The sequence below is a fragment of the Patella vulgata genome, chromosome 1, assembly GCF_932274485.2.
Source record: "Patella vulgata chromosome 1, xgPatVulg1.2, whole genome shotgun sequence".
NCBI lineage: Eukaryota > Metazoa > Mollusca > Gastropoda > Patellidae > Patella > Patella vulgata.
The window spans coordinates 51,896,086-51,915,726 of NC_065879.2; the positions used below are offsets into that span (position 1 = coordinate 51,896,086).

A 19,641-nucleotide genomic window follows, 5' to 3' on the forward strand; every position below is an offset into this window, starting at 1 on the left:
TAATAATATTTCACGTTGCATGTCTATTGGTGAGATAGTGTTTGGTCTTTTCCTGCTTGGTGTCGGTGTTGCTGGGGACGCCATTGAAAATGTAAACAAAACCAGGGGATAATAAATCAATCGCAAAAAACTCACTGTTTTTGTTGTTTTTACTGATTATAAGTTGATTAGTTTATAGTATAATCCAATCACGTATCACTTTAAACTTTCGTGTAGATTCTTTAAAAGAGTTTCTTCATGAACAAGCAATAATCCACGCAGCGAAATTTACCGTGTCTTAGCGTGACGCCATCTTGTTTAAATATCATTTTTGAAGTAATGATAATGTAATGAGTAATAGAATATTTGAAAAGTAATAAGTACAAAGGATGTCACATATTTATTCTTTTGTAGGTAATAGGAGCATTCACAAGACATCAAAAACTGATTATGAGTAACAATCCATCAAGTAATTATCAGAAATAATAAAAAATTGATTGGCTTCTCGTTCTTCCTGTGTATATATTTCAAGTCAATCGAATGATAACTTTAGCCTCTAGAGCATCCACAAGATTATTCAAAAAATCAATTAAGCCGATTCATTCATAAAACTTTGAATTGTAATTAGTTCCTATGAAAGAAAATCTTAAATATCCTCAAAGAAAACACACAATAATAAATTGTAATCTCTAAAATGTATTGCAAATAAAAGCAATTTGATTAATTTATGAAGATTAACAGATGTAACCTAAAGTATAAATAACTTTTTGAAAATATATTATAATTAATATTTATTTTAAAAACTTACAATCAATTCAACCTGATAATATCCAATATTAACCATGAAGGTTTGACCTCTCTCTTACTCATTTGAACACTTGAGTTTATTATCATGAGAGCAACAAACAAAACAGCATAAACAAACAGAACATGTTTATAAATGTTTCATGGTTTTCGTTTTAGATCTCTTAAAACGGAGAAAACCCACAAGGTTAGACAGGCGACCCTACACCTTGTCATGCACAAGTACATAATGACACAAATTTAAACAAACATAACAGCATAAAAAAGCCAACGGTGAGGCTGATGTCCCCCAACGCAATCTCCAAATAAATAGATGACACATTAATTAATTGCACATTATTTATCTTTTTGATAAACATGGAGCAATCAATCTGCTTCTCTATACTTAGCCTAAGCAGAAAAGCGCATGGTCGAACTTGGTCAAGTTCACGAAGTTTCATCACTCTCCCTCAATTAGAATAAAAGTTATCGCATCCGGAAGCATCGACAAATCAAATTGCTTATCTCTGCTTTGCCTTAACGGAAAATGTTAATCGTCGAACTCAGTCAAGACATTTACCCAATGAACATCAACACCAAGTTTGAAGATTCTACCTCAATTAAAAGCAAAGTTACTGTCTTGACCAATCAAATCGCTTATCGCTACATAGCCCAACATAAAATTCTGAACATCAAACCTAGTCAAGGTATTGATGTAATGAAACTATACACCATGTTTCACCACTCTCAGTTAATTAGAATACAAGTTATTGCGTCCCAAATCATTGACCCATCAAATTATCTCCTTCAGCCTTAGTGGAAAATGCTCATCATCGAACTGTCAAGGCATTCACCTAATAAAGTCTTAGCGAGAGAGAAATGGGGTTTAACGTCCACTCGACACAAACTAGGTCATTTCGGGACTAACATGTTTCACCACTCTCAGTTAATTAGAATAAAAGTTATTTTGTCCCAAAGCATCGACCAATAAAATTGCTTATCTTTGCTTAGCCAAAGCAGAAATTGCTCAATGTCGAACTCAGTCAAGCTATTTACCTAATAAACACCTTCACCATGATTGAACATTCTAACTCAATTAGAAGAAAAGTTATTGTGTCCCAAAAATTGTGACGGACAGACAGACGAATGAAAGGCGGAGGACAACAACAGAACATGTTTAAAAATGCTTCATGATTTTTTTTTAGACTGGATAACATTATGAATATAATCTTTGATGTCTCTCCAGTTTACCGGGAACTTTCATTTGTCAACTGTTGTTACCCAACTGTTCAGAAACAGCTCTCTTCTCATCGGCTGTCCAATATCTTCTGACTTGCTTACATGTACCTTTCTTACTTTCACCATTCAAATTAACCCCTGAAAACATATCAGAATGAATGTTAAATTGTTTGAATGTATGATTATTCGTATACATGTCGAGTGCTTTCACAAATCTGAGCATTATAGTTTTGGATTTGTTTGTAAGAGGGTTATATACAATCCTGTCAAGGGTTCTTTTACGTGCTACGTGTGAATATGGACTCGGTTTTTTGTCCCATCCGAACCACTAGACCTGCACCACTGCAAAGGGGATGCCATGCAGAGTGCTATGAGGGAAATATTGCCCGGACAGAGGTGCTACAGTTATTTCGAATTCCAACTGTCAAGGGTTCTCTTACGTGCACACCTACATGTAAACTGGGCCTCAGTTGTTCGTCCCATCCGAAACACAAGACATTGTCGTAGCCAGGCCCCCTGTCTTGTACCACTGACAACAGTAGAATACTCACAAGAAGTTTGTTCATCATTTGTACTGTCTTTTTCTACCATTTCCTCTTCTACCATAGCTTTTTCAGGAAGAACATCAGTGTCTTCACATTCCATAGTACCACCTTCATTAGCATACTTGTTATCAACTGAAATATACAAAATTTTAATATCTATGAGGTGTGCTTTCAAACAACATTTGGACGAATGAAAAATTTCAATAAGAAACATTTCAGTGTCAACAATAACAAATATTCCGACCTTTTAGCTGAATTAATTTCTTGTCAACAAAAATCACATATACGAGTTATCTCCCTTCAGGCGAGTGAGCGTGAAACTCAGATTTGGACACAAAGCAGCGATGCTTCTTAAATTCAACTAAATTGTTTTTTTGTGTTTCCAAAGTCAACATTTTGTAGTTATTGGTTGTTATTTTGGAGTTATTGGGTGTTACTGGGCCGTTATTGGGTGTTATTGGGCAGTTATTGGGTGTTATTGGGTAATTCGACGCGCCCCATACTGGACATAATACTCGAACGTGAAATATCGCCGAAAGCAAAACAAAATTTCAATACGGTTTTCTTAAGCCACCGGCATCGCGAAGACAAAATAACTGTATGGACACAGATCACTAAAGATTGCCCCATTGACTCCAATGTTAATTCTCGTATCTTAGACCGGCTCTAACTTTTTCCCAAATTTTCGTTGGGTAGAACGCTTTCTACCACAGATGGAGCAACATGTGGCAACCACTTGCCCAAAAGCACGTATGAGGTTCTTCATGAAAAACTTGAGATACACAAGCTGGAAGTAGAGACAAGTAAACATGCAATTTCAGGCCCTACATTTCAACGTAACCAACCTCTCAACTCTTGTATCCTTCCGCATCAAAATTATGAATATTCACCAAAACCTGGCAGAAAATGTATTTTCAAACCCTTTTCCTCAATTCTACACCAAAAAGTCAACAAAAATCGCCATGCAAAAGGGGGAAAAAGGAAAAGGGAGAGGAAGACTAAAAATAGCTTTGGCCCTTGTTTCGTGGGTGACGGCGTAGGAATATTTGGTGATCTGTGTCCTATATAGGGGTGAAACTTCAGGTATCACCAAAAGGCCTTTTTTATTTCCTTCCCATGTGTTCTGGCAACATGCCGGTGAAAGAAAATCAAAATCAAAGAATAACTGTAAAAATGATGGCCCTTTAAGTACACATGCTGCTTTATGTACACTGGTGCATCTCAGGTCCATAGGCCTTTTGTGCTAAAATTTAAAAATCTTTCTTATTAAAGGCAGTATCTGAGTTCTGTGAAAAAATTAGACAAGTTACAAAGAAACTACATAGAAAACACTCATAATTTGGAATTTTTTTCAAAAATATAATTTTTTACTGCCATGTGATGAAAAATGTACAAAATTTACATGTAGCATCTCTCAAAATACCAATAATTTTCCACTTTTTTAAATATCCGGACGGACAAGAAATATATTTTTAGAATCTGTGGACAATATGCAAACAGAAAAAATGCAAACCAGTTGCAATGATTGTAATATTAGAGATCTATACTGAAACATGTATGCCTACCCCCTGAACATGCCACTGATTGAATTAATCTAATCTATGGTTGCAGAACTTACATTACCAAAGGAATCTGTCTAACAGCTATGTTTTACCATCCCTGGCTAACATATGCACATATAAACTAAAATAGGTGCAATAAATATGAATTATGGTTAAAAATAGGCCTTGATGAATGAAAAAAATGCCATATTTGGTCTATGATCACCCCTCTCTAACAGAAGGGTCACAGAATACACAATTTTCACAAATTTGGGAATATTTCAATGTTTCCAACATCTCAAACCTCAGAGGCATGTTACAAATTTGTATTGCAATCCTTGTGCTGAAGCAAGATGTCTGGAACTTTACATTAATTTCCTGAAAAAATGAAGTCAAAAAAGTAGCCATGACAGACTTGACAACATAAAAAGAGGCCTGAAAAGGAGAAAAATTAACATTTTATTGTTTTATAGGCAACATAAATGCAGCAAACACCACAAATGCTGGATTTTGATAAGAAAATATTGAACATTAAACTGACATTTACACATCTACACCAGTTTTATATCTGGGTCTGGTCTCATTGGCCTGAAATGCCTCAGGGTTCTACGTTTGACTCTGAACAAATAAGGGTTAGAAATCCTTGAAATGCACAAAAAAAATATTTTTGGGTGAAAAATAACATTCTTAGCTGTAATTCAACCACAAAGTCCAATTAAGATCATTTTCATGTCAATACAGGTGCATTTAAATCCCTCAAAACACATTAATAGAAAAGGGTGGGGTGGGGCATTTATTGCCTCTCTAAACAGAATGATGGAGTAAAAAATGTCTAGAAAGGCTGGGATATTGCTTCCTACATGAAGGAAATGCAAGAATTTAATGTTTCAAAGGAGAAAAAAATGCTTATTCTGGGTAAAATAGTGGCAAAATTGAGCCAACCCCTGTTTTGAACATTTTGTACAAACCCATCTGCTGTACATTATTAACTCAGTGTTACCAATTTTAAATTTTCTGTAGGAAAGCTGGAGCTATTTCTAAACCTGACAAACATGTAGATCCCATCTAAGTTATATTAGCAAAGAAAATATGGGCATTTTTAGACATTTTGACTCATTTTAGTAGTCATGAAAATATTAATTTCTACATCCAAATGGGGGGAATCTCAAGATTTTTTGTGAATATTCCTGATTTTTAGACAAAATTTGGTGAAATTTCAATACTGTTCACTTTATCTGTGCTTTCTGAGACTGAATAAGCCAACATTGGGCATTAGAATATTTTACTTACTGTTAAAAATTCAATAAAAATTGAAAATTGAGAAATTTGCAGTAAAATTACAATTTTTCTTCAAAACTTTTATTTTTTTTTTTTTCATTAACTTTTTTTAGTTTTTCTGTAGCCAAACTATTTTATTCATATTTTCTGAGAATTTAATCTTCATATTTTCAAAACTAAGGCATATCAGTGACAGCCTTATCACACACAGACAGGACACAGATCACTAAAGATTGCCCCATTGACTCCAATGTTAATTCTCGTATCTTAGACCGGCTCTAACTTTTTCCCAAATTTTCGTTGGGTAGAACGCTTTCTACCACAGATGGAGCAACATGTGGCAACCACTTGCCCAAAAGCACGTATGAGGTTCTTCATGAAAAACTTGAGATACACAAGCTGGAAGTAGAGACAAGTAAACATGCAATTTCAGGCCCTACATTTCAACGTAACCAACCTCTCAACTCTTGTATCCTTCCGCATCAAAATTATGAATATTCACCAAAACCTGGCAGAAAATGTATTTTCAAACCCTTTTCCTCAATTCTACACCAAAAAGTCAACAAAAATCGCCGAATATTTGGTGATCTGTGTCCTGTATAATGCGATTTAATTTGTGTGAAATTGACAGCTTCCGGTATTTTGTCCAATGGAAAATATTGTCTTATCATGTTTCCAGATCCTACTTTGCACGCCATTAGTAGGTCAGATTTTGCAATGATATGCAGTCTAAATGGCCGGGACTACTAAAGACTCAGGCCAAGTGCCGACATTATATTCTATTTATAGCTACCAGGATTTTTCTTTACACTGAACTGATGAGCTATTTTCTAATAAGGCCTTTCGGCTAATTTATTGGATAAATATCATGATACGGTGAAAAATATATTGTGAACCTTAAATTGAAATAATAATCGCAGTTATAGATTTTCTACTAAAAAATATTGTTTGTTTTGATAGAATAAATTTTGGTACACCGATTCACCGATAATTGTTTCGGCCCTAATACAAACATTAATTCAAGTGATTTAAGAATATAGCTATCTTTACAGAACTCGTTAGCAATACCCTTTTCTTTTAGTTGTGGGATGGTATATCTAGATGCAAAAAAGCAGACATATGTTAGAAAGTATTTTCACATGCTATAACTCCTAGTATACTTCTATGAGACTAATCAAGATAAATAACACATACAACATAGTCAGTTAATGAAGATATTGCAAGCTGTGACAAAATTTGGATTTATTGAGCTACCCTATAAATGGTTCCCAGAATGAATGTAAAAAATGACAGAGCTCACACTGGGATAACTCAAGAAACTTACATTGTATCATCAGAATGAACATAGACATCAACCATATCATCTGCAATGTTTATGTCTAAGATTTTAAAGGGCCAAATTACAAAACATCCAGGTATTTTACCCCATACATAGTTTACTGAAATAAGAAAAATATAAAAGTAGTAAGACTTTTAGGCAGCTCGCTTCCCAGAACTTTCCTACACATTCAAGTAAACTCGCTCTACTGGCCATGCCATGGTGGGGTGAATGCATGCTTTTAGGCTAGAATAAGAAACTACCATGGTTCAACTGGAATAAGAGATATCCCCCCACAATTACTATAATACCACGTCCACTGTCCTTGTGAATGGCTCCGTAGAATCCATTTTTTTAACCGACCACTTTCCCGAAATCGTTGACCTCATTAGTAATGAAAGAGTTGAAGATTTAAGTAAGGTCGTTAAAGAGTCACTATATCACAGCTCCAACCTGAGCCATCAAATTGACCAATCTAGTGAAAAGTCAGAGGAAAGTTTCCCAGTCAGTCTATATGAAAACCAAGATTTAACTTTAAGTACACCTGATCTCTCTGACTCTGACACAAATTCTACTACCTCCATGCACGAATCAAGTTTGCAGAATATTTCTTGGGAACTCCCTTCATCTACTGAAACGAATGATAAAAGTAAAGGTACCGGTACAATCAAACAGAACAGAACAAGTCGTCTGCATGTCCCGGAAAGATCCTCAAATGTAAATAAATTGAACGAAAGGGGTAGGCCTACATGTAACCGTCTAGCTAATCTTCAAACAAATTTAACCGCTCTTGAATCTACAGTGGCTGGCTTGAGATTGGAATTAAGTAAAGTCACCTCTTGTCTCCATAACACCCAGACCGAGAATGTCTTACTGTGTGAAGAAATAAAAATTCTTGAAGAACTAAATTGTGATTTAAAGATTGCTGTTGATGACATCAGAAGTGGAAATGCAACTTTAAAAGTTTCAAACATGGACCTCATGAATGATATAACTCTGCAAAAAATGACCAAAGCACCAGAGCATGAAGTTATACTCATGGAAAAGTCAAAGGTGAGCCCTACAAAGATTGCTGTTAAACCTGTTCCGATCGAACGCCATGAGCGGATAAAACTGTTAGATAAACACAAGAACATTGTGATTGGCTGGTCTATCTTGCAAGACATAAAACCAAGGAGGCTTGATCGTTTCGGTGACACAGCAGTACGTACTATAAGTGGTGGGAAAATAGGAGATACATACAAATTCCTTGAAAAATGCCAAGTATCAGAAGAAACTCAACAAATTACTTTCCTGATTGGATCAAATAATGCTTCTCCGCACACTAATTTCAACGATTGCAAGAATTCATACCTCAATCTTATAGAACTTGCAAAACACAAATTCAAAAAAGCAAATGTGAATTTTCTTGAGCTCCTACCAAGACTGAACAGCAGAAATAGGGACATTAATAAGCCTATTCACACCCTAAATAATGTGCTACAAGAAGTGTGTGCTGTTACTAAAAGTACATTTATTAGGACTTCAACCAGCTTCTCTCACCATAATGATAAGAATAAAATCAAGCATCACCTTTATCGCAACAAGGCTCACCTTAACCTTAAAGGCTCTGGCAGACTGGCTTCAATCCTCAAAGGAGCCCTCAACCTATACCAGGGGACACCCGTAATCTCCCTGAAATCTGATGAAAGCACACTGGCAACCACATATTCAACTTCAGCTCAATATCATTTACCACTACCAGACACAAGATTTCCACCACCACCTCGTGTACATATATCAAGATCATTTTCAATGAACATTAACAAAAGTAGCCTATGGCCTCCAATCTCCAGAAACTAAGCTACTCGTATACGTATATTACATGTGCATAACTTATAGTGCTACAATACATCATGTATACATACTATTGAGTGCTGATCTGTGCCATGATAATACTAAATACAGAAATTAGTTTCTTTAATACATGTTATGTTTCTAAGTTGTTTATATCGCAGTATAGTGCTCCAGACTATTCTATACATGTATGTAGGAGCTCATCTGGCGATCGTGTGTGCTACATTCATAGGATGTGTTTAAAGTGCTACGCGTTCCTACGAAAAAGTGTAAGTTAGACTACATGTACGTGTAGTTCTTTGTGTGCTAATTCCTACATAGTAGCTTGTGTTTAAAGTGCTCCAGACTTATTAATAGCATCTTCCTTGTGTGTGGTTCCTGAAAAATCTTTCATGTAAACATATTGAGATTGCATATAAGTATATCATGAAGAATATTCTTTAAAAGTGTTATCAACATTGTAAAATTATGGTATATCATTCTATTTAACATAGATAGACCACATAGGATTAAGCTGAACTGCACACTCCATGGATGCTCACATTCTTCTACCCTTTCCTTGATTGAAAATATGTGCATGTCACTTTCCTACTTATGTTGCATACACAAAATCTGTTTGTATTTGTGATTAATTTATAGGTATATTTATCAATTTCAGTTTATTAAGTCGATAGTAATTGATTGTCGTGTAAATAAGCATTTTTCTTTTTTTTTTTTCTTTTTTTTTTAGTGTAAACAAACATTTTTTAGTGTATACAAGCATTGTACTTGTTACTTTCATCTATTGCATGAAAATATTCGTATCTGTGAGTGTTTTTATATACATGCATTCATTTATGTATTGTTTTCATCCCACCTTGGGTAAAACATAAAAATTTGATTCTGTTGTAAAACCTGCACTTATTTACTTTCCCTATATTTTTTGGGGTTTTTGGGGGGGGGGTTTGTTTATTTATTATTATTTATTTATTTTATTATTTTATCTTTTTTCCCTAAATTTATCTATTTGATTCTTCTTCTTTTTTTTTTTTATTAAACAAAAATAAGTAAATAATTATATAATAAAATAAAATCCTCAATGTATAACTTCTTAACTCAGAGGGGCCTGCGCTTCTGTCACCTAAATGTATGTCATTTATATAACAAATTAGATGAACTAAAGCTGTTAATTGAAAACTATGATATAGTAGGTTTTTCAGAAACACATTTAAACCAAAACATCAAGGATGATTATCTAACTATACCCGGATTTTGGACTTTATAATTGGTAAGAATTACGAAGTCATAGTCTTGGGGGATATAAACATCGATCTGCTAAATCCTGTCAATAAATACTGGACTGACATTCTCGATAATTACCATCTAAAACAAATCATTACAAATCCAACACGTGTATAGAATAGATCTTCTACATTGATTGATTATGCCATTGTTTCTTCTCCCAATAATATTATTGAATCTGTTGTCCCCACATACTCTATTTCAGATCACTTTCCAATCTGCTTTACTTGGCGAAAAAAAAGGTATCAAAATCCCCAAAACAAGACACATTTATATCAGATATAGATCATTCAAAAAATTCAACGAAGCCAACTACCTGAATGACTTAGCCTCCGCAGCCTTTAATATACTTCACTACAATAACCCGGATGAGTGTCTTGATTTATGGTATAAAATTCTAACCCCAATTATAAATAAGCATGCTCCTCTCAAAACTAGACGTGTCAAAACTGCCATTAAACCACCCTGGTTGACCAATGAAATATTTGAAATGATGCGCAATAGGGACTATCACAAGAAGAAAGGAAATATAACTATGTTCAAAAACTGTAGAAACAGTCTAAAATCCATGATCCGATCTTCTAAATCTGAGTATTTAAAAAGCCTTGTTTCTGACAGTCGGAACTCTAAGCAAATTTGGAATGCAATTAAAACCTCTGTCAACAGTAATAATAATATGAATCAATCTCTCCCTATTGATCCTGAACTCTTCAACAACCACTTTACAAATATAGCTGACAAACTCATAAAGGATAATATCAACAGGTACAAATCTAATAATGACTGTCATCTCCAAAACTTCATCAAATCAAAATTACCTCAAACTACCGAATTTGACATTCCTTTAATAAAAATTAATGAAGTATGCAAGGCCTTAGATTCACTAGACATTAATAAGTCGGTAGGTGTAGACATGGTCAATCCCTGTTTCCTCAAGTTAGGGTCATATTATCTGTCAAATAGCTTAACATATATATTTAACTTGTGTATTAAATCACATTATTTTCCAAAAGTATTTAAAAAGGCGAAGGTGTTGCTGGTTCATAAAAATGGACCAAAAACTGATCCAGATAATTATCGGCCTATATCAATACTTCCAACAATTTCTAAGATACTTGAAAGACATATTCATCGTAATCTTTACAGTTATCTGATTAAACATAATCTGATGAATACCTACCAATCCGGATTCAGAAATAAACATCCTTGCTTGACTGCCCTTACCAATATGACTGAAAACTTTTATGAAGCCCTTAATAAAAATCACCTTATTGGTGTAATATTTTTCGATTTTAGAAAGGCTTTTGATCTAGTTAACCACAATATTCTCTTAGCTAAATGTAATTTGTACCAACTTTCAGACAACACTATTAATTTCATTAGCTCTTATTTACATCAACGCTGCCCGAGTACAATTGCTAATGGAAACACATCTACTTTTCAGCCCGTCATACATGGAATCCCACAGGGGTCCATCCTAGGACCTTTACTGTTCAACATATTTATAAATGATCTTCCCCTGCACCTGAAGGCCTCCTGTGACCTATTTGCTGATGACACTACGGTTTATACTGCCGCAAATAATATGTCTGACCTTTAATCTAAATTACAACTAAATACCGATTCCCTACTAAAATGGTGCCAAATTAACCTTATGCTTGTAAATGAACAAAAAACTAAATGTATGGTAATAACTACTAAACGGAAAAGAAAACATATTCAGCCTAACTTGTCAATAATTATCAACAATTCTATTATAGAAAATGTCTCAAACTTCAAACTACTAGGTGTAATCATTGATAACCATCTTCAGTGGAATGAACATATTAAATATGTTTCAAAAATCATTAACCAAAAATTATTTCAACTTCGCAAATTAAAACAACTTCTACCTATTAAATTTCGGTCTATGTTTTATAAATCAAATATTCAACCCTATTTTGATTACTGTTCACCTATATGGGACAGCTCTGATAAATATTTTTCAGACGTACTTCAACACCAGCAAAATTCAGCTCTTAAACTTATTCTTGATGTTCGACACACTGCCGAAATTTCTGATGCAGCCAATAATAACAATATCAATGTTTTGAATGTGGAAAACAGGCAACTATTAAATAAATACATGCTCTTGCACAAAATTATAAACCAGCAATGCCCAAACTACCTCGCTGAAACACTGTTATATAATTCTACCCCTTACTCTAACATTAATAAACGACTGATTGTACTAAGACCAAATCTTAGTGTTGTCAAAAATAGTATCAAATTCTGTGGATCACGCCTATGGAATACATTACCATGTTTTCTCAAACATTTTAAATCTGGCAACGCCTTCCGCGCCCAACTAATTAAATATCTAAATAAAGAAAAAATTAATTAATTACCTGATATTCATATAATCTATACATACATTGTTGCATGTATTAATTATGAACTTGTTACAGTCAATCTTCTTTAACGCCATATTACACCTTTTATGTGCCCAAAAAATGTACATCTGTAAATACATGTTCAACTTGGTTTTGTTTTGGTTTTTTTTTTTGGGGGGGGGGGGGGGGTTATATATATATCTTATATTTATAATATATATATATATATATATATATATATATATATATATATATATATATATATATTTTATTAGTGTATAAATTTCTATTTCTTTTCTATCTGTTAATGTACATATGTTCCCATTGTTCAAAGGGCAAAATGTAAGAAAGGCCATTGGCCTAATTTTCAACCCTTTTGAAATAAAGTTATTATTATTATTATTATTAGGGTTTCACACTGCGTAGCTTGTGTGAAACACTATTGTTTTTGTTAAGATTATTAGGGTTTCACACTGCGTAGCTTGTGTGAAACACTATTGTTTTTGTTAAGATTATTAGGGTTTCACACTGCGAAGCTTGCGTGAAACACTATTGTTTTTGTTAAGATTATTAGGGTTTCACACTGCGTAGCTTGTGTGAAACACTATTGTTTTTGTTAAAATTATTCTTATTATTATTCTTATTATTATTATTATTTTTTTTTTTCCAATTTGATTGTATCTCAGAAATTACTTGTCGGATTGATTCGATGTCTTCGGTTTTTCTGGAAAAGTGGGTGTTACTTAGAGATTAAAGCTATTTCGGATTTTAACATTGGCTACATTTTGACATAGCCAGAGACAAGGGACATAGCCACGGTTCTTTAGATTTTTGATTTTCCACGAATCGTCGGAGATATTAGGCGCTAAATTTTGAAAATTTGAATTTTTACAAAAAACTTGTTTATTTATGAATATTTTAATGTGGTATTTTACCCAGGGTTAAAGAATCATCTGATTTGACCAAAAATTGCACCATTTTTTGTCATCGTAATTTTCCTTGGCCGCTATTGGCTAATTCAGTTTTTCAGTCCTGGATTAATTATTTATTGCTTGATTTGTATAAAACAAAGTTCATATGCTCCGTGATCCAAAATGTCATTTTTTTTGTTACCGGTAAAGTTACCTTTCGGCAACGGAAGTGACGTAAATTTTGCAAAAACTACAATTTTGACAGTTCGGTACCACTTTTTGAAAGCAAATATTATTTTTTTCAAATCTGGTATGACTGAAAGTGTGTGCCCTGTAAAGGCGCAGAAAACATCGGGCTCAGTTTTTTTAATTTCGATTTCGTTTTCGGGTCATTTTGATTTAAAGGTGAAAAAAGGGTGAAAAAATGAGCTATTTACAACCCATTCAGGCTTTTCATATTTTAAAATATTTCTCCGCAACTTTCATAAACTTGTAGCATTAATCCATACGAAGAGAATCTATCTCAAAATTAGTTTGTAATATGAGCAGTTGCCGAGAAATGGTCAATTTTGCATGAGTCACTTTTTACGCTATTGTGTCTGCAAAAGAGTCAATTATTATTGGATTTTCATAAAGTGACACCATTTGATGCGTAATGTCAATTGTGACTAGTTCAACTCAATTTAACATTTTCCATGTCACTGGAAATGACGAAATTTGGGCAAAAACTGTATTTATAGCTTTAGAAACAAATAATTTATTGAAATGAGTCGTATTTGTTGTTTGTTTAAAATTTTGATATTTGATTATAATCAACTAATAGAATGAACCCATATGATCATATAGATATCACAAAATGGTTTCTAACTTGTTCAGTTGAGGAGAAATAGGCAATTTTCAACAGGTCACTTTTCAAGGTTGTTTGTCCATAGAAGTGTCAATTATTATTCGATTTTTATGAAATTTTCACTATGTGATACCTAATGCATTTACGATTTCATACAAGTAATTTAAGATTTTCATTATCACCGGAAGTAACATCATTTTGGCAAAAACTGTATTTTTAGCCTTCAAAACAGATATTTTATTCAAATGAGTCTGAGTTGTTATGTTTTTAAAATTATGATATTTGTTTCCAATCAACAAATAGAATGGACCCATACGATCATACAAATACCAGAAAATGTTTTCTAACTTGTACGGTTGAAGAGAAATAAAAGGTGTTCTACAAGTCACTTTTTAAGGTTTTTGGTCTATAAAAGTGGCAATTATTATTCGATTTACATAAAATTTTCACCATGTGATGCCTTATGCCATTTCTGATTTCATAAAACTAATTGAACATTTTCATTATCACCGGAAGTACTGTACACTTACATGTAACAAATGTATAAAATGAATTGATATTGCTGGATTTGGTTGATTCGGTGTCCATTTTATTTGATGTTTGCAATGATAAGGTGGAAACCTGTTTAATGGTTTCATTGGTACCGGAAGTGAAATATGTTTAGGGTAACGTGGCACCGGTGAAACCCGTCATTACTGCATCGCAGTTCTAGTTCTTATTATTATTATTATTATTTTTTTTCCAATTTGATTGTATCTCAGAAACTACATGTCGGATCGATACGATTTCTTCGGTTTTATTGGGTGGGTGTGACTTTAGTGGGTGTGACTTAGAGATTAAAGCTATTTTGGGCATTCTGTGACAATGCGAAAGGTCCGAAATCACCGAAGTTGTCGTTTTTTAAAAAAACGCCGTAGTATTAACAATAATCATCGACTTTTAACATATGATGCATTTTGACATAGCCGGAGACCAGGCACATAGCTGTGCTACTTTTGATTTTTGATTGTCGACGAATCTTCGTAGATATTAATCGCCAAATTTCGAAAATTTAAAATTTTACAAAAAACTTTTTTATTTATGAATATTTTTATATGGCACTTTAACCAGGGTTGAAGAGTTATCCGATTTTGAGTCCGTAATTTTCCTTGGCCGCCATTGGCTAATTCAGTTTTTCAATCCTAGATTAATTATTTATTATTCGATATGTACAAAAGAAAGTTCATATGCTGCGTGGTCCAAAATGTCATTTATATTGTTACCGGTAAAGATTCGTGTCGGCACCAGAAGTGAAGTAAAATCAGCAAAAACTACAATTTTGACAGATTTTGACAGTTCGGTACAACTTTTTGAAAGCAAATATTATTTTTTCAAAATTTGATATTACCAAAAGTATACGCCATGCAAAGGCGCACAAATCATCGGACTCAGTTTTTTTAATTTCGATTTCGTTTTCCGGCTATTTCGATTAAAAGGTGAAAAAAGGTGTAAAATTAAGCTATTTACAACCCATCCACTGTCTTCATATTTCAAAATATTTCATCGTAACTTTCATAACCTCGTAGCAATAACCCATACAAAGAGAATGTATGTCAAAATTAGTTTGTAATATCAGCAGTTGTCGAGAAATAGGCATGTTTGGACGCGTCATGTTTCACATTATTTTGCCTGTAAAAGAGTCAATTATACTTCGATTTTCAATTTGTTTTTACCACATTTCGTGCTATTTTGCCTGTACAAGAATCAATTATTATTCAATTTTCAATTTTCTTTCACCATTTGATGCCGAATGCCACGTTTGACTAGATTAAACCATTTTATCACCTTTACTGTCACCGAAAATGACGTCATTTGTGCAAAAACTGAATTTTAGCCTTCAAAACCGATATTTGTTTCAAATGAGTTGTATATGTTATTTGTTTAAAAGTACGATATTTAATTTCAATCAACAAATAGAATGAACCCATACGACCATATAGATACCACAAAATGGGTTTTAACTTGTAAGGTTTCAGAGAAATAGACGATTTTCTACTAGTCACTTTTCAAGGTTTTTGGTCTATAACAGTGTCAAATATTATATTATTCGATTTTCATAAAATTTTTACCATGTCATGCCTTATGCCATTTTTGATTTCATAAAACTAATTTAACATTTTCATTCTCACCGGAAGTAATGTCATTTTAGCAAAAACTGTATTTTTAGCCTTCAAAACAAATATTTGTTTGAAGTGAGTTATATTTAGTATTCGTTTACCATTATGATATTTCATTCCAATGGAAATATAGATTGGATCAATACGATCATAAATATGTCAAAAAATAGCTTCTAGCATCTTCTCTTGCAAAGAAATAACCAATTTCGTCAGGATCACTTTTTAAGACTTTTCGCATTTTTATTACAGTTTATGGGTTCTAAATTAATTATTTATTGCCTGATTTGTATAAAACAAAAGCTCATATACTCCTTGGTGCAAATTCTCAACTTGTTTCTACCTATAAAGTTTTGTCGGCAACGGAAGTGACGTAATCTTGCCTAAAATTTAAATTTTGACGGGTTGGGAGGTCTTTTCCTAAGGAAAAATCTTAATTTCTACAAATCTTATCAATGAAGATGACTGCTCCTACTACAGGCGCAAAAAATGTCGGGCTTAGTTTTTTGGGTTTTTTTTTTATATCAGTTTTGTATTTATGCCATTGTGCCAGGTTGAAAAAAGGAGTAAAAATCAGCTATTTACAACCCATTCATCGTCTTCATATTTTAAATTATTTCTACGCTACTTTCATAATTTTGTAGCATTAATCCATACGAGGACAATGTATGTCAAAATTAGATTGTAATATGCGCAATTGCAAAGAAATAGGCAATTTTGCATGCGTCACTTTTCACGTTATTTTGCATGTAAAAGCGTCAATTATTGTTCGATTTTCAATTTTTGTTACCATGTGATGCCTCATGCCACCTTTGACTAGGTCAATCTAATTTAACATTTTTACTGTCACTGAAAATGACGAAATTTGGGCAAAAACCCATACGACCATACAGATATCACAATATGGTTTCTAATTTGTTCGGTTGCAGAGATATAGGTTTTGGTCTATAAAAGTGTCAATTATTATTCGATTATCATAAAATTTTCACCATGTGAGGCCTTATGCCATTTATATTTTCATAGAATTAATGTAAAAATTTTATTATCACCGGAAGTAATGTAATTTTAGCAAAAACTGTTTTATAAGCCTTCAAATTGTTTTGAAGTGAGTTATATTTATCATTCGTTTAACATTATGATATTTGATTCCAATGGACATATAGATTGGATCAATACGATCATATAGATGTCCAAAAATTGTTTCTAGCATCTTCCCTTGTCGAGAAATTTTCCATTAAAAGGTCAACTAACTTAGCGGTAAGTTAGTAACAAATTTTGTAAGGATAACTTTTTTGACATATGTAAAACATTCATAATAATGGATTTACTACTACTTGGTTTATTACATGCAACGTTTCAATACTCTTACAGGTATCTTTATCAAGCAATGATCAATAATGAATAACAACCTACATTTATAGTACATTCATGAGTAAGACAATAAAAAAGTAACATTAATTAATGGTTATAACAACAACATTTCCCTTTGAAACTGACTTCACGATCTCTCTTATTAACAGGTAAAACGGGGACTGAAGCCACCACCAAGGCTTAATAATCAGACTATCAAAACATCAATAAATTATTAGTGTCTTTGAGTAAGACAATAAAAACATAACATTAATTAATGGTTATAACAACACCAGTTCCTTTTGAAACTGACTTCACAATCTCTCTTATTACCAGATACAACGGGGACTGAAGCCCCCACCAAGGCTTAATAATCATACTGTCAATACCCCTTACTATCAAAACATCAATAAATTATTAGTGTCTTTGATTATGTCTTTTAATGATATGGTAATTTAACTAATGTGTATAAGCATAATCAATAAGAGTGATTACTCTCTCCTCCTTCCTTATGATCATAATTTTATAACTTAATGTATAAATGAAATTAATATTGCTGGGTAACTGGCACCTGAAGTGGCATAAGTTCAAGGGTAATGTGGCACCGGTGAAACCCGTCATTACTGCATCGCAGTTCTAGTGATGATTGTTTTTACCAAAAAAACAAATATCGAAAACGTTGGCCGTTTTATTTTCCACTTGAGCATATCTAAGAAACTACTTGGCGGATCTGTACGATATCTTTGGTTTTACAAGAAAGTCAGCATGATTTAGAGATTAAACCTATTTCGAACGAACATTATGTGACAATGCGAAATGTCTGAAATCACCGAAATTGTCGCCGTAATATTTCCCATAATCAACAGATTTTAACATTTGGTATATTTTGACATAGCCGGAGACCGGGCAAATAGCTACGGTACTTCAGATTTTTTATTTTCGACGAAAATTTAAATTTTTACAAAAAACTTTTTTATTAATGAACAGTTTTGATGGTATTTTACACAGGATTAAATGGTCATCTGACTTGAGCAAAAATGTGAACAATTCTTCTCTCAGTAATTCGGGTTAGCCGCCATTGGCTAATTCAATTTTTCGATCCTAGATTAATTATTTATTGTTCGATATGTATAATAGAAAGTTCATAAGGTCCGTTTTCCGAAATTTCATTTTTTTTGTTACCGATAAAGTTTCCTGTCGGCAACGGGAGTGACATAATTTTATCAAAAACTACAATTTTGACAGTTCAATATTATTTTTTCAAAATTTGATATTACCCAAAGGATGCGCCATGGAAAGGCGCACAAATCATCGGACTCAGTTTTTTTAATTTCGATTTCGTTTTCGGGCTATTTCGATTAAAAGGTGAAAAAAGGTGTAAAATGAAGCTATTTACAACCTATTCAGAGTCTTCATTTTTTAAAATATTTCTTCGTAACTTTCTTAATCTCGTAGCAATAATCCATACGAAGAGAATGTATGTGAAAATTAATTTGTAATATGCGCAGTTGCCGAGAAATAGGCATGTTTGGACGCGTCATGTTTCACATTATTTTGCCTGTAAAAGAGTCAATTATACTTCGATTTTCAATTTGTTTTTACCATTTGATGCCAATTTAGACTAGGTCAAGCCAATTTAACCTTTTTACTATCACCGGAAATGACGTCATTTGGTCAAAAACTGTATTTTTAGCCTCCAAAACAGATATTTTATTCAAATGAGTCTGACCTGTAATGTTTTTAACATTATCACATTTGATTCCAATCAACTAATAGAATGAACCCATACGATCATACAGATACCACAAAAAAGTTTCTAACTTGTACGGTTGCAGAGAAATAGACGATTTTCTTCAAGTCACTTTTCAAGGTTTTTGGTCTATGAAAGTGTTAATTATTATTCGATTTTCATACAATAGGGAGGCAATCGGAATTTTTCCCATCCGTATCACGTATCCGTATCGTATACGTGATACTTTACGTCAATGTAGTTTTAGAGTTTTGGCAGATTTTCGTGTCGCGTAAGTATGCATAGCTGAGCTGAGCTTAGTTCTATTACAGCATGATGGCAGATATCTACCAAGATCACCATCAGTACTAGTCAAGTACCTAGCCTACAATTTCCCGGAGGGGTGAAGTCACTCGACAGTCGCTGAGCTATTCAAAAAAAATTACCATAGAATAAAGTTATTTACAGATTTGCAAAGT

General features: G+C 33.2%; 1 long non-coding RNA gene across 3 annotated transcripts in view; it reads right to left on the bottom strand.

Annotated features, from left to right (window-relative positions):
* Positions 1-272: 272 nt before the first annotated feature.
* Positions 273-19,641, bottom strand: part of LOC126830730 (uncharacterized) — a 48,770-nt gene continuing 29,401 nt past the window's right edge. For 2 of the 3 annotated variants that reach the window (XR_007683958.2, XR_007683960.2), the window contains 2 exons: positions 2,553-2,678; positions 273-2,139 (listed from right to left, as the gene is read on the bottom strand). This is a non-coding gene — a long non-coding RNA (uncharacterized LOC126830730). Of the gene's footprint in view, positions 2,140-2,552; positions 2,679-6,689; positions 6,786-19,641 lie in introns of those variants that run through there. The other variant, XR_007683952.2, reaches the window with a different exon arrangement.